Here is a 14,375-nt window from a genome sequence, read left to right on the forward strand (position 1 = left end):
GTAAATGGTTTTATAATAGCCTCAATGACTCTTTTAACCACTATCATATCAATATCATTACAATCCAAAGAAGAGGAGGAAGACGTGCAGCAAATGACCGAGGACAGAATCAAACCCAGGGTGACAGCTTTGTGCCACATGGTTTGTTGATTTGGTGCTAAATAAATCAAATTGAACTGAACCCGCTGCCTGCTAGGTCTCACCTCCATGAACCGAAGTCCCTGAATTGGACCTCTCCTCCCGTCACCTCATCTCGGCACATAATTTGGGCTCTGTTAACTCTAGCTGCTGTGTTTGCTCCATTTTCTCTAAGCCACAGCAGAGAATAATTGAGACTATAATTTCTAATGAAAGTAATCATAACCTGGAGCCTCCTGATTCCTCCTGATTTCCAGTCTTTCCCTCTGTGCCGTCGCACAGGACTCTGTCCAACACGTACTGCCAATGTGCAGAGTGCAGAGCCTGTTTTCTTTCTAGGGCACTTAATGGCTCTGTGCAGAGCTGCTGTCAGTTCGGCCGGGATGTCGGATATCCTCTCCCTGTTACGTCCCTTTGTCCGTACAAGGTAGGGTCTCCTGTGAAAACAACTCCCCCTTCTCCTCCTCTTTATGACCCAAGCCGGCAGCTGTGGGGTTAATGTTTAGCAGCAGCAGCAGCACAGGCAGGAGTTGTAGGAGGTGGAGGAGGAGGGGAGAAGGAGAGCAACTGGGAGGTGGGGGCTGGTCCACAGCTGTTGTAGTAGGCAGGGTCTGTTGGGGTAGGAAGCCTGCCTCACTCGCCCTGGAACAATGGGAGGCATGGCAGCCTCTGCAGACAGCACAGACACATACACAATGCTCATGCCCAAGGACAGGCCTTTTCTAGCTGTAGCATAGAGGAAACCGGCTTCCTCGCCACGCTCGCAAAGTGACGGCACTTTTAACAGGAGGTGGTGCGGGAGGGGGGGGACGTAATCTCCTCGGCGGCCGGAAAGCAGAAATGTAAGGTTGTGGCCTCCTTTCATGTCTTTTTTATCCTCTTTGCTTCTCGTGCCTTACGTTTCATTCTGGTGTGAGGAGCTCTCAGATGACTGGATGACAGAAAAGGCAGAAGGAGAAAGGTGAGATGACCCAAAATGTGTACTTTGGGAGGAGGGGGTTAATTTGTATTGGTGATGCAGTTTTTACAGCTGACATGGTCTTCAGCGCCCGGCGCTCTGTCTGCCTGTTGGGATGTTGTTTCTGTGTCCAAGTGAAGCAGATTTTTCTCCCTGAAATGACAGCGAGGGGACTCGTGTTTTGTGGTGTTGACTTGACGTGAATAGGCACGAGATGACTGCTAAAGGAGGGCTGATTTCCCTGTGTGCATATGTGTGTGTGAGTTGTTTAGGTTAGCATTAATATCCGTGGGTTAGCTTACATTTTATGACAGCAGCAGGCTGAGCACTGTTAACACTCTGTGTCCTTTTTATTTAAATGTTTGGCTGAACCAGCTCCAAATCCTGTTTTGGTTCCCGCTAACAAAGTGCCATAAATCTGCCAAACGTGCACGAGGGTGGGTGGAGGTGGTGGATGGTGTGCTGCCTGAATGCTGCCTGAATGTGTGATATCAGGAGGATGAAGGGACCCTTGATGTGCTTCCTCCATGGGTGTGGAGGTTGGCTGGCACAGATTTAAGAAGGATCCCTGCGTTTTGTGTGATTGCTCTCAGACCTGCATGGCTCACTTCCAATCTCTCAGACCTCTTTTGGGAAGGGAGCTCCCCTCCTCCTCCTCCTCCTTCTCCTCATCCATCCCTTCCCCCACCTCCTCTCGCTCCTCATCCCAAATATTGCTTGTGTGCGATTCGTCTCGGTTCATGTAGCCAAACATCAGACAGGAAGCGGTGCCGAGGGAACCCGCCAGCCTGATTCTGTCTCACACACATCTCTATTCCACTTTGATATTTATCTGCATCTGTATTAATGATACCGACCACTGTGCGTCTGCAGAAAACGAGGGAAAAAAATGACTTTGGCCTACATTTTTTGGGAGAGATTCAGCCATTCCCGAGTCTTGCTTAATTCCAGCGTGTGAGGATTGAGGTTTTTGTCACATTGTTTACATATCCCGCCTACACACTTTGCGTACACAGCGAGAACTTCAGTCTTTGCCTTTACAGATTGGCAGATGGAAAGGGTGGTGTTTGACATATACTCGGATGGCCTTGCCTATCCCCAAGAGTGAGACTGACATGATTTAAGAAGCTTTTGTGCATTTCTTCGCTCTGCTTTGGCTGAGTCGCCTTTGAATTTTCTCCCCCTATCCCTGCCCTCATTCCATGAATCTCCTCATCCTCATCCCCAGCATCCCACCAAACCACTTTGAAAACCTAAATTTGCCTCCTTGAATATTTCAAATTTTTTATCATCCCACCTTCAAAAAAAAAAAAGGATTTGAAAGTAAGAGTCTTGTTTAGGGCTTTTTCTCGATCTGCCGGCCACTTTGTGGTCTCCGTTTCTCAGCACCTGGCAAACCAAGGCCAGAACGGCGGATCTGCTCTTGCTCTATTAAAACCCCAGATTGAGTGGGCAGATGCTCAACACCTCTAATCCCATTTCAGTTTGACAAGATCTAACAGGATCAGGCCCCGTTACCTTATAGAGCACGTTTGGAAATGAAGAGTTAATACTGCAGTTCGGCGCCCAAACATTTCTGTGTTGACGAGACAAAAAAAACGCTGGCTGAGGAGACCCTACTGCAGACGCGGCGCCCCACTTATGCTGTAAACCTTTGTAGAAAGCGAGCATAATTAACGGGGAGTTCGATTAATGGGGGAATCCCACATTAGGCTGAAACTTTAAAGGAAATCTTTGTGTGGCACTGTCCTGCATTCTCAGAAAGACATAAAAGGGGAGTTCTTAAATCCTGTCTACTGAATTATTCATCCATCTTTCTTTCATTACACTTTACAATGACTCAGAGATGAAAGGAAAGACGAGATTGAGGAAAGAGGGCGAGATAGAGGAGCGGGGGCTTGTGGTCTTTGCATGGCTGGCGTCTGCCGAGTGCCGGTGTCTCCCGAGGGCAAAGGGAGCATCTTCCTCTCCTCTCGGTTTCCTGTTCGCTTGTGGAGCCGAGGAAGGCTGCGGCCTTTCCCCGCGTCCCATCGCAGAGGTGACATTGACCTCAAACCCCATCTTAAACTCCGGCATCAAACTTTTTGAGATCTGGTTACACACGGGCAGATTTTGCGGTTTCTTCTTATGATTTAAGATGCAGAGAGGAGGAGGAGGAGGATGGGAGGGGGAAAGATGAGGCCGGGGGTTTATTACCTCCACCGAGGAGCCTCTGTGATTGGTTGGTTCGTCTTTGTTAGCAGGATTATTCCAAAAAAGGCTCGATCTGAATCCAGGATTCTTCCCCATTGTTTGATGGGGGGTTAAAACTGCACCTTTCTTTTCATATCTTCACAAATGTGTGTCAAATTATGAAATGAGAGAAATACAGAGACTTGATGTTCTCCATAAAATACCGCAATCTAATCCAAGATTCAGATATCCTTCTCCGTGTCCTCCCGGGAGTCCGCTCATGCATTGTGCCGAGGAGATTTTCAGCCTCGGAGCTGTTGTGTTTTAAAACATGTCCCGGTTTTCTCGCCCCCAGCTCCGTGGTTTTGTTGTTGGGAGACAGAGGTGCCTGACGGGAGACTGACTCCTCTTCAAGGATCATTACAAGAGCTGACCCCGCAGGTGAGTACATGATTCATAATGTTATGATTTCCTGAAGGCTAATAATTATTATTATAATTGTATTTGTGTACAAATTGATTCATTGTTGAGCTTATAAAATGTCACATATAAAAGGCACACGCTCCTTCATATTTGCAGAAAATAGCCCGGATGTCGTCTTAAATGTCGCCAGTTATTCTTTTAGTTATACAATGTCAAACAAAGGCACTTTTGAAAGCACACTTGCAGCGTGACACCCACAGTTTAGTTGATTACAGTTTCCTTCACACAAGAAAGCATCTGTTTTACTTCCTCACTATTAATCAGACCCTTTGATGTGTACCATTAAATTTAAATCTCATACTCACTCAAAATCCCAGAGTACACAGCTGGGTTAACCCTGTGTTAGACTACTCAGATTAGACTGTGCTAGTTTAGCAATTTTCTCACACACACAGCACATTATTGTGAAGATGTTACTGTGAAAGAAAAAAGGGGGGGAAAGGGAAAACGTGACTCACTGTTAATGTTTCCCTCAAACTCCTTGGCACGTGTCCAATCCTACGATGGCGTCAGAGCGCGTATTCAAATCGGCTAGCAACGTGGCAGGAAGTATCGGAATAAAGATGCAAAATAGTCATATAACAAATTTAAATGAAAACTCAGCTGGCATCAATTTTGTTTATTTAAATGTCATGCAATGAAAGCTAATCTAAACTGTTATGTTCATATTTGTTTTTAAATGAGCTGAAAATCTTCTGCTCGGTATTAATTTGCTACCTGTTGAGTTAATGATTTATTGTTTTGGTGTTTCGTGCACAAAATCTCAAAACCAAACCACAAACTGTTCCACATACAGTAACTGTAAATCTAATATAAGGAGAATAGCACCACATCCTCACGTTTAAGGAGCTGTAACCATCCGTGTGCCTCATTAACCAGATAAGTGAGGAAATGAGGTTTTTTGCAGTGTTTAACCAAAATTTCACACACTATTGATATGAAAATGTTACTAATCACCAAGTCTCAAACCTATATGTGTATACTCTATATGTAAATATTAATTATATAACCGTAATAGATTTTATAGCACATGCTCACATTTAAGAAGGAGCAAACACAAAGAAAGTTCTGCATCTTCAATTAAAAAACAGGCGATCATGAATGTATCTGCAGATTAACTTTCTTTTCTGTCCTTTGCTTCAGTTCTTTTATTGTCTGAGCTTTAAAAAAATGTATCTCTGACTCGGTTTCGGTGCCACTTCTCTGTTTCATTTCCTCCGTCTCCCTGCTTGTTAGTCATCAGGCTTGTTGGTAGTTTCTGTGTCAATGCTTTACACCCATGAAAAGTTAATCCGTCCTTTGCAGCAGTCGCTGCTGGCTGATTTGTTTAAAGGACACCACAGCTATTTGTTTCCAGCAGAAGACATGTTAGTATTCCTCTGGTGTCAAGTTGCACTTTATTTGTTTGCTGATGAATGTGCAGCAGTGTCCCCGCAGCTCACATTTTTCATACGCAGGTATCCGCTTGAGTCATTTTAGGAGGAACAAAAGCACCACATGCCCGCTTGGCTCAGAGGCTAACACATGATCCTGCCTGTTTTCTTCACTGATTGGAGCTTTTAGCTGCGAACGCGGCGCCTCGCTGCCCTGTGTTTACACTTAGCGATGTCTGATTGAGTGGCTGTGTTTTCCAGAAGGGTGCATTTACAAAAACAAAACACTTTGTGCTCACTTTGACCTTCATCTTATCTGTTTGCTCTTTTTTTTTTTTCATCCCTTCTTTATGCGTGCATCCTTGCTCGTGTCCTCTTGTTTGCTTCCTTATTTCTATAGACATAAAAAACAACCAAGACTTTTTTTTGGCCGAGTTTATTTTAGGAATTTACACAGCAAGGCCAAAACCTTAAAGTAGTGTAGAATGACACCGAGGCAGCTGTCGGTGGCAACGGGGAGAAAACCTGTTAACAGAAAGAAACCTCAGACAGAGCCAGTGAAGACAACCTTTGGGCCTCAGCGGGGGCTGCTCCTTTTTAAAAAAAATCCTCATCATACTACCTCAGCTTTTGCAACTTCGTGCATTTGTTGAACTTCCTCTCCAGACTCCTCGAAGCTAAAACGTTTCCCAGCAGGGTTTAATTTTCTTGATGACCAAAGTCTCTTTCAGTCGTCTTGGTTCACGCTAAGGCAAATCTGCCTCAGCCAGCCCTGTGAGCTGTGCGCTGACCAAAAGAACGAGGTCAAATGGGTTTCCCTGCAGGGTGCCTGGGCTCAGACACCAAGGGGCAGCTCTGAGTAGAGTCGCGGTTCCTTCCTGTCCAAAGGATTCCTGGATGTCTACCTGAAGGTTTTTCAGGCATGCCATACTAGGAGGAGACTTCAGAGTAGATCCAGAACCCACTGGAGAGATTATGTGCTTCATCTGGCCTGGGAGAAACTTGGGATCCCACAGGAGAAACTGGAAAGTGTAGCTAGGAGAAAGCATGTGTGGAATACCCAGTTTAGCTGCTGCCACTGTGACCTGACTTCAGATAAAAAGAAGAAAAAGAGCAAAATGACAGATGATTGTTTTAACTTGATTATCTTGATAATCTGGTTGGAAGTACAGAAGTACAGAAGTATATAAAGGTATCGATAATTGTGGTTTGAATTCGTGCAGCAGCAGCAGCAGCAGCAGCACAGTTTGGGCCACATTTTGTGGTTTATATTGGCTCTCTTCTCTTTTGGCTGGATCCCATCTTGCAGTTGGAGAGACTCACTTTCCCACAACACTTCAGCCCAGTTAGACCGAGTCACTCATGTAGGTGCAGTCAGGCTGCTGTTATGTTGTTGAGTGATGCTCTGGAGACTGTTGAAGATTTTATTCTTAATTTAATTCTTAATTTAATTACGATTTTGTTGTCTTCCTGCTGCTCCTCTGCTTACCCAGCGTTCGGGCTAACGTCGGTTCCTCTGAGATGGTGTTACGGTGCCCTGTGATTTGGAGCTGTCTGATCTGAGTTCTGCAGGAATATGTCTTCATACAAGTTAAAGTTGCCAGTACTGTTTTAAAAATAAACAAAAATAAATTTATGGATGATTTTAACAGACTTTATAGGGTTATTGTGATATTATTAGTATTGGACATATTTGTCCAGTTATCATGTAGGATACAGTGACATGCATGGTTGGAGGCCATGATGAATTGCACTAGTCTTATCGGTTGGAGTAGATCAGAAACATACAGCTCCAGAGTTGAAAGGTGCAGGGAGCATGAAGATGCAAAGATTATAAAATCGGAAATAACAGATGCATAGAAAGCTTCTCTGCATCGTGGAAGTCCTGCAGCAGCCTGAGCACGTCGCAGGGAAACTAAGGATTTGTTCTGGGTCACCTGATCCAGTCCCGTTCGTGAGCTTTACCAAAACGAAAGTTTGAAGCTGAACGTGAGAGTCGAAGAGAGAGTTTCTGTCCCACGAGTCCAAACTGGTTCCACAGGAATGGATTTTATTGCCCACTCAATGCAAATATTGTGCACAGTGACTGTGATGTTTGTTACTGCTCATGCATAAAGGAACGAGTGAATATTACATTCACTGCAACTCATCACATCCTTCTCCTAACAGTTATTTTTGTTATCGGTTAACCTGCTGATACTTTGACCGATTATTTCAAACAGTATCTGTTTCTGATGCCTGATAAGCTTGTTGGGATTCCCAGTGCAGTTCCTTATTTATGTTATACTGGTGTAGCCTCTCGGTTCATTATCTCTTAGAGCCCGTCCTTTTGATTGGCTGGCCCTGGTAAACAGAAGGTTTGGATAGTGGGTGGGATGCGTTATGAGTTCACACTGGTGCAGACTTGGTGTTGGGGGGACTTTTAACTCTTTTCCACATAAGTCTACTTCATTTAAAAGCCTTTAATGTGGTGGATCCTCCATTAAGATACACACACTGAGTGAAAGTGTGGATGCCCCCTCTTGTCAAATGGCACACCTCCAGCTGAAGGATGCTGAGAACCAATCATAACTGTAATTCTGTGTTTTGGCGAAAGATTTCTTTTTTGCAAACTGTTTAGCATCAGGTAGTTTAATTATTAATTTAAGTTTATCGCCTGATTACCATACAGTCAGGCATTCATCCCGACATGCACACATCAGAGGACTGGCGAGGCCGGCTGTTCTGGTAAAGGCCTTTCCATGTAGAGCTTTATATGTTGGTAACAGAATTTAAAAGTTGATTGTGAATTTTACTGGAAGCCTGTGAAGGGATGCAAGAATAATTAGACCATAAAAGTGTTTTAGACTTTCTGCGTGCACAAGTATGCTCAGATCTTGGTGAAGGGTAGGACTGAGGCTCTGTGCTGACATGTGTGACTCCACAGAGTCGTCCACAGAAATGCTGCACTGCAGTCGACTACAGCAGGCTTGACTTCTCATCCACGCTGTCCGCAGCAGAGTATGGTCCCTACCTTACAGGGCTAATGGCTAAATTAAACTCTCAACCCAAAGCTGATATAACTCTATTATTTTTAAATTTCTCAGTCTGTGTAGTTTCCCCACTGTGATGGTTAAATACATGTTTAAATCAGTGGAATATCCCTTTAAGTCTTTTTCTTGCACCTGAGAATAAATTCAGCGATCAGGCTGTTCAGATGTGAATAAATGAACATCCCACATCGACCTTGTCGCATCACTATCCTATCAGAATATGCCGTCGCAAGGACATTTTTTTTTTTATCGTCAATTGCTCTCAGTGATGAATAAAAATGTGCTCAGAATATTGCCTCGCTCAGTAGTAGGTGGATTAAAAAAAAAAAGAGCTGAGCAGAGCAGCAGCATCGACTCCGTTTGCATTCCCCTCGTGGTTTCTCTCTGACAGCACCAGCGGCTGTGAGTCTGTGGAAGGAGCTTGCTGGCACTGCTGCAGCCCCGCCGGGACCCACCGAGCCTCCTCTCCTCTGCCCTGTCAATGAGCCTCTGTGTGCACTTTCAGGCCAGTCACAGCCTCTTATACCACCCCCATCGTGACAATACCGCAGTTCAGAAAGCAGCCAGAAGTAGCCTCCCTCCCTCACTCCCTCCTTCCCTCACTCCCTGTCTGTTAGTTCACCTCCCCCTCTCCGTGTTTCCCAAAGATGTTACAGCAAGTTTATCTCTGTAGTACCAACAAAAGGGCAATGAATATGTGGCTTACTTTCGATATAAATCAACACTGAGACCGAAAATGAATAGCAGCGAAGCTTTTGATGTTTTTCCTTTTCATTGATGATCTGCTAACTGCATTTCTTTGGGTTATGGATTGTTAGCTGGACAAAACGAGGCAGCTACAGCTGAAATATTTCACAGTTTTGAGACACTTTGTAGATGAAACAATTTATCTGCAGATGAATGAAGCAGAAAAGCAGTCGGCGAGTGCATCATCTGCCAAGGTCAGCGCTGCAGATCTGGTTCAAAATGTAACGAATTCTTCCTTTGCCCACCTTTTGGCTTTACTAGATTTTGTGTAGTCGTGCTGAAACCCCCTTAAAATTGCACAGTAAATGCCCACAATATGAGAAAGAAAACTTGTGCTTGGCAAGAAGGAAGAAAAATGTAGACCATAGAGAGAAAGGGAGAAAACACAAACAAGAAGCCAAAAGTTAGCATCATGGAGTGATGGTGTTTAAAGACATTAATAGTGAAAAGAAAGGGGAGTGGAGAGAAAATGGGCATCATGGGAAACCCCCCAGCAGCTTTATCCTATAGCAGCATAACTAAGAAATGCTTCTGATCCTGGTCTAACTATAAGTTTTATCAAAAAGGGAAGTTTTAAATCAGATCTTTAAAGCAGAGAGTGTTTCTGTCTCCCAAACTGGTTCCACAGGAGAGGAGCCTGAAAGCTGGAGGCTCTGCCTCCCATTCTACTTTTAGAAACTCCAAGAACCGCAAGTAAGCCTGCAGTCTGTGAGCGAAGCACTCTGCTGGGATAACATGATACTAAAAGGTTTTTAAGATGTGATGGAGGTTTGATCCTTCAGGACTTTGTATGTGAGAAGAAGGATTTTAAATTCAATTCTTAACAGGGAGCCAAGGAAGGGAAGCTAATGTGGGAGAAATACGATCCCGCTTTGTAGTCCAGATATTTCTGAGTGTGTTCAAAAACTGCATTTAAAAGAGGTCTGTTAGTAAGAATACTTTTTTTTTTTTTTAAATGATGTGAACACATTAGCCAAAATGCTGGGATTTTGTTTATCTGCTAGTCATTGATTAAAAGTGCAGAAATTAAAAAATAGAAGCCAATTTGTCATTAAATGATGGCTGATAGTTTAACTGTTTTCCACCTTGGATGCCTGCCTGGGGTAAAAAGTTGTTTCTCTTTTCTGAGCTGAATAGTTTGTCAGATTTCAGGCCTGCTTCCAGAACAAAATGACTGCGATTATTAGAGAGGGTTATCTCTGCCTGTACAGTTTACTGGGGCTAAACTGGAAAATCCCAGAACTTATTCTGAAGGTCATCAGACCGCATGTGTATTGAATATAAAGGTCGTCAAATTTCGTCTTTATGGGGGAAAAAGAGTTAAAGTTTGCTTCTTTTTTTAAAACAAAGAATGTAAACAGATAATGGCAGCTGACGCAGCATGTCTGACATCAGTGGTCAATTTAGTTTCATAGCTGCATCAAACTACATCTACACCAGCCGCCTTCTGCTTTTGTGATGTTTGCAGTCGTACACAGAAAAAGCGGTCAGCGTCACGACAGTGAGTGAGCTGTTGTGGAAAGACTTTGTGGCATTTTTGTTTTGTCACACTTTATGAGGCGTATCAGTTGCAGCATCATTTTTTTTGTCCATTGTGACACAGTGTGCAAGATGAGATGATAAACTTTTTGTTCCAGTCTCAGACGCCCTATGTGGTCCAGATTAGATGGGCTGATATCGTGTATTTTGAACCGGCATTAGCGTTAGAGCAGAATTCAAGTTTCTTCATGTCTAATATGAGAATCTACCATTGTAACAGTGGATCCAGGTTACAGTTACAGAGCTACAGCAGCGTCTACAGCTGTGGGGATGCATGCCAGCTAGAGGTGTTAGAGATTCTGTCTAAATCCCCAACACCGTTCTTCTACTTTTTTCTAGTAAAAGCTCCCTCAGACTTTGTTACATCATACAATAACATTTGAAAAAGTGTCTTATTGGCAATAACCTGGATAGAAGAGCACACAGTGGATGACTGTCAGTCATGGATTGGCCTCCCCAGAGCCTGGACCTCAACATTACTGAAGCAGGGATCATCCTGACAGAGCACTGAACAAAAGCAGATAAAAAAAAAACAAAGAAAAGCTTTGAATGTCTTTTAAAAAAGCCTGGAAACTATTTCTGAAGACTATTTAAAGTACAAGAAAACTGCCTAAAAGAGGTCAGACTGTGTTGAATATTGACTTTTAGGCTTGTTAGAACTGTACAAACCTTAAACACTATAGTTCCATGTATGTTTGCACATATTTCAATAAGTCGCTGCACCTGTTTCCCATTATCTTAGGAAAATGTGATGAAATGGAAGGTGGGTCGAGACTTTTGCACAGCATTTAGGGGAAAAGCTGCTTCTGTGTTTAGGTTTATGGTAAATAATCTCTCTGTACAGTCTATAGCCGATTAGTCAATAGGCACACAATATATTTGCTGAGGAAAAAAAATTGATTGTTGATCAATTATTCGGTCATCGAACCTCAGCCTGGCTGCTTGTCGATGTGAAGATTTGCTGCTTTATGTCCCAAGAAGCTGAATACCGTAAATTGTAAAATTAAAATAAAAATGAGCGTAACTCGTTCTAACAGATGCTTCTTTGCTGGTGGCTTTTTTTTCGTTTTTTTTCCAGAGAGGCTTGTGACATTATCTGTGCACTTCAAAAGAAAAACCACAGCAGCCAAGGCAAAACCACATTTTCGTGTTATATTTAGAATCACTTTTGTTGTCTTTTGGTGCACACTGTAATTTCCATGTGAATGTTCGCAAACACACACACAGAGGGATGTGTGCATGCTGCTCCATCCTGCTGCCCGGAGCTTTGATGTGCATTAGTGAAGAGAAGATCTGGTATTTATAACCACTCAGCCATCCGTTTGACCTTGGATGCAGGAACGATACTAATATCTGCTTCCGTTCTTAGATGGGGTTCATTGATCATCCCTCCATTATACGTGTAGATTCGGCCGCGTGGAGTCGATCGCGGCTCAATAAGCAGCCTACACTTTGGATGGTGCTGCTCAGGTTTGTCAGTCGGCGTTCACAGCCCAGCGATGTTCGATAATCTTCCCGTAAACGCTTTGCAAACAGCTCCTGTTACACGAGGCCTGGTGGGTCTCTGCTGAGTTTTTATTTTTTATGTTTTTAAACTATTAGAAGCTACTGAACATTTCCAATCAGTGCTTTTAATTCTCTGTGCATTTGTTGAGTTCATATTTAAGGCTTGTTGTACTTCAATACTTGGGCCAATAACGTGACATTAAAATTATGCATTTTTTGGCACTTGACATTGGAGTTGGTGTCCACAAACATCTCTGCAATGTCTTAATATACGGTTCTAATCCATCAGTAACATGATGACACGTTTGTGAAACAGCTCACAGATTCTCAGTGTGTTTGTTTGTTTTTAAATGACTTCGGCTTCTCATCGTTTATTTTATAATGCAGCGATACAGCTTTTTCCCATGACCACCTTCAAGTCTGAGGCCATTGTTCTCAGCTAGAAAAGGGTGGAGTGGCTACTCCGGGTCAGGGATGCTTTGCTGCACCACATGGAGGAGTTTAAGTATCTTTTACATGAGTTAGGGAGGAAGAGAAGATGGCTATACCAGTCTGCTTGTCCAGAGAGGTGTGTGTGAAAGTAAAGCTGTTGATTTAAAGGTCAGTCTACCTCTCTAACCTCACCTATGGCCTCGAACTCCGAGCGATGACCAAAAAAATCGCTGATACAAACGATGAATTTTAGATTTCCCTGAAGGTCGGTGGGCTTCATCCTTAGAGATGAGGTGAGGAGTCATTTGTTAGGGACTCAGAGTAGGGCCACTACTCCTTCATATAGAAACCAGCAATCTGAGGTGGTTCAAGCATCTCCTGGGCACCTCCTGGGTGAGGTGTTGCAGGCGTGTCCTACTGGGCGGAGGGCGGAGGATACAGGAACTGGAGGAAGTTACTGGGCTTCTCTGCTTATGGGCTGGATGGATGGTATTTATAGGTTCATGTTAATCACTTTAAATTCTTCAGACTAGTCTCCTTTAAGCTCAGTGTAGGTCATTATTGCATGCTGCTGCTGTTTACCGGCTCCGTCTGAGTGCACCTCCTTTTGCTGCTCCTCACACACACTGTGTGTGTGACGTGTAGCTGACAAGAGACGGGTGAAGTGAAATAATAAAAATAACTGAGTTGACAACATAACGACGTGTTAGTGTAAGTGTAGTAAAAGCTTCCCGACAAGTGTCAAACCAAATATAATGAAAGAAGAAGTGAGAGAGAGACAAACGGTCGTTCTTGTATCTTTTCAGCCACTCACTCGACCTCAGTTTGTGGTTAAGTGAAAAACTTTTATACAAATAGAAGTTGTTGATATATCAGCTTAAATTTCTCTAAACTGCTGACCTTTGCTGTTTCCTTCATGTTGCATGAGTTTCTCTGCTGCAAACTGTTTGTCACTCATAACCAATCCAGCTTTACAGCAACCAACTGGAGCTTTATAGCATTTTCTTCCAAAATAAAAGTCCCCCATTTTTCTCTGTTAATATTGTAGTGACAAACACACATTTTATAGAATATTGAAAGGGATACCCTCTCTTTAAGTTTAAAAACTAAAAAGTTACACCCCATCCACGTCCTTTTTTTTACTCGTCACAAACAAGGAAATACTTCATCTCAGTCACTGGTGGGAACAGCAAACCCAGTTTCATGCTGCAGGTGTCTAAAGTTAAATTATTTTCACTTTAATAAAGAAGTTTGGTAATAATTTTTCTCTTTCCGTCACTTTTTGCTGCACTCGGCATGAGTCTGTCAACAGGAGGGCGCAGTGCTGCGAAGCTGGAGGCGTGCAGCAGTCGCCTGGAGCTCTTCTTCTAACAGCTCATCGTGGCTCCTTCTCTGACTGTTACTAATGCAGAAATCTCAGACTGATTAACTGATGGCTGTAAGCTCACTGCTGACGAGCACCTCGCATTTCCTGTGGCTACTTTATAATGAGCATCAACTCGGGTTTCGATAGCAGCAGAAGAAAATGTTCTGTTTGCTTCAATGATGGCTTTTCTGGGAATGTCGCCGCCAACGCTAGTTGTTAATCCTTAAAATTTATAAGCTTTGCAATACTTTCATCATTAGCTTAGGCTAATCATTATCGTTGTATTACCTCAGCAGGCCATAGATGGTGAATCCTAGTCTCAAACTTCAGATTGTGGCCACTGCCGTGTTAGTTTGCAGAGGTCTGGATAGAGGATGGAGGCTACGGTGGAAGTCTGAGGACTGGGACTCAAGTCTGAGGTCCAGTCAAGTGGCCATGAGAGGAACTGCATTTGCACTCTTACACTGGCTTCATTTCTCAGCCCTCGACGTTGCAGTTTAGATTTAACTGGTGTTTTGTTTTGTTTTTTCAAAAAATGGCAGTTGTCACTTTATCAGCTAGTTGGTGATACTCTGCTGCATTTAGCAACCAAAACAAGAATAGAATAGAATAGAATAGAATAATCCTTT

General features: G+C 43.3%; 1 protein-coding gene across 2 annotated transcripts in view; it reads left to right on the forward strand.

Moving 5' to 3' along the window:
* nckap5l (NCK-associated protein 5-like) overlaps window positions 1–14,375 on the forward strand; it is a 58,558-nt gene that overhangs the window by 27,349 nt on the left and 16,834 nt on the right. Inside the window, exons 1-2 of one of the 2 annotated variants that reach the window (XM_080899934.1) lie at window positions 768–1,099; window positions 3,624–3,709. The gene's annotated coding sequence lies outside the window, so the exon portion shown is untranslated. Of the gene's footprint in view, window positions 1–767; window positions 1,100–3,623; window positions 3,710–14,375 lie in introns of those variants that run through there. The other variant, XM_080899935.1, reaches the window with a different exon arrangement.

This window comes from Rhamphochromis sp. 'chilingali' (genome assembly GCF_963969265.1).
Source record: "Rhamphochromis sp. 'chilingali' genome assembly, chromosome: 12".
NCBI lineage: Eukaryota > Metazoa > Chordata > Actinopteri > Cichliformes > Cichlidae > Rhamphochromis > Rhamphochromis sp. 'chilingali'.